We start from the raw sequence: 1,187 nt of genomic DNA on the forward strand, positions 1-1,187 counted from the left end.
ATCACACCACTGCATTCTAGCCTTGGGGACAGAGTGAGATTCTGTCTCAAAAAAAAAAAAAAAAAGAAAAAAGAAACTAAGTATTGTTTCCACAGCCTAGTGGTTAACCTTTAGACCACGTTTTGGAGAAGGAAGCCATAACCCAGAAGGAAGCTGCGACGGAGGTGGCACCCTCAGGGCTTGGTGGAGTGGAGAAGAAGGGAGGCTGGATAGAGGGATCTACCCAGGGTCTAGGTGGAGCACAGCAGCTCTGCCAGCCCCTCCTCTCCTCCTCCATCCCCTGCCCCTCCTCCTCCATCCCCTGCCCCTCCCACAGGTAGAACAGGCTAACCAAATATTTCAGCTGACCCTTGAAGAAACAGAAAATTTTGTCCGGACGCGGTGGCTCACGCCTGTAATCCCAGCACTTTGGGAGACCGAGGCGGTCGAATCACCTGAGGTCAGGAGTTCGAGACCAGCCTGACCAACATGGAGAAATCCTGTCTCTACTAAAAATACAAAATTAGCCAGGCGTGGTGGTGCATGCCTGTAATCCCAGCTACTCAGGAGGCTGAGGCAAGAGAATCGCTTGAACCTGGGAGGCAGAGGTTGTGGTGAGCCAAGATGGTGCCATTGCTCTCCAGCCTGGGGCAACAGGAGCGAAACTCCATCTCAAAAAAAAAAAAAAAAAAAAAAAAGTAAGAAACAGAAAATTTAAGAAACAAAGATAAATAATGTGTTTCAATTAGCATACTCAAGAAGACATTGTATTTATAGAAACAAAGCGTGATGCCTTAAAAATTGAACAGATAACAATAATGAGTTATTAGAAATTAAAAATATGACTTCCAATTTTACAATGTGATAAATGAGATAGAAAATAAAGTTGGGCTGTGTGCGGTAGCCCATGCCCTGTAATCTAAGCACATTGAGAGGTCAAGGTGGGACGATGGCTTGAGGCCAGGAGTTTGAGACCAGCCTAGGTAAGATAGGGAGACACTGCCTCTACAAAAATTTTTGTTTTTTTTTGAGATGGAGTTTTGCTCTGTTGCCCAGGCTGAGGTGCAATGATGAGCTCTTGGCTCACCACAACCTCTGCCTCCTGGGTTCAAGTGATTCTCCTGCCTTACCCTCCTGAGTAGCTGGGATTACAGGCATCTGCCACCACGCCCAGCTAATTTTGTATTTTTAGTATATTTAGGTGTTTC

This window comes from Pongo pygmaeus, chromosome 18, assembly GCF_028885625.2.
Source record: "Pongo pygmaeus isolate AG05252 chromosome 18, NHGRI_mPonPyg2-v2.0_pri, whole genome shotgun sequence".
In the NCBI taxonomy this organism is placed as follows: Eukaryota; Metazoa; Chordata; class Mammalia; order Primates; family Hominidae; genus Pongo; species Pongo pygmaeus.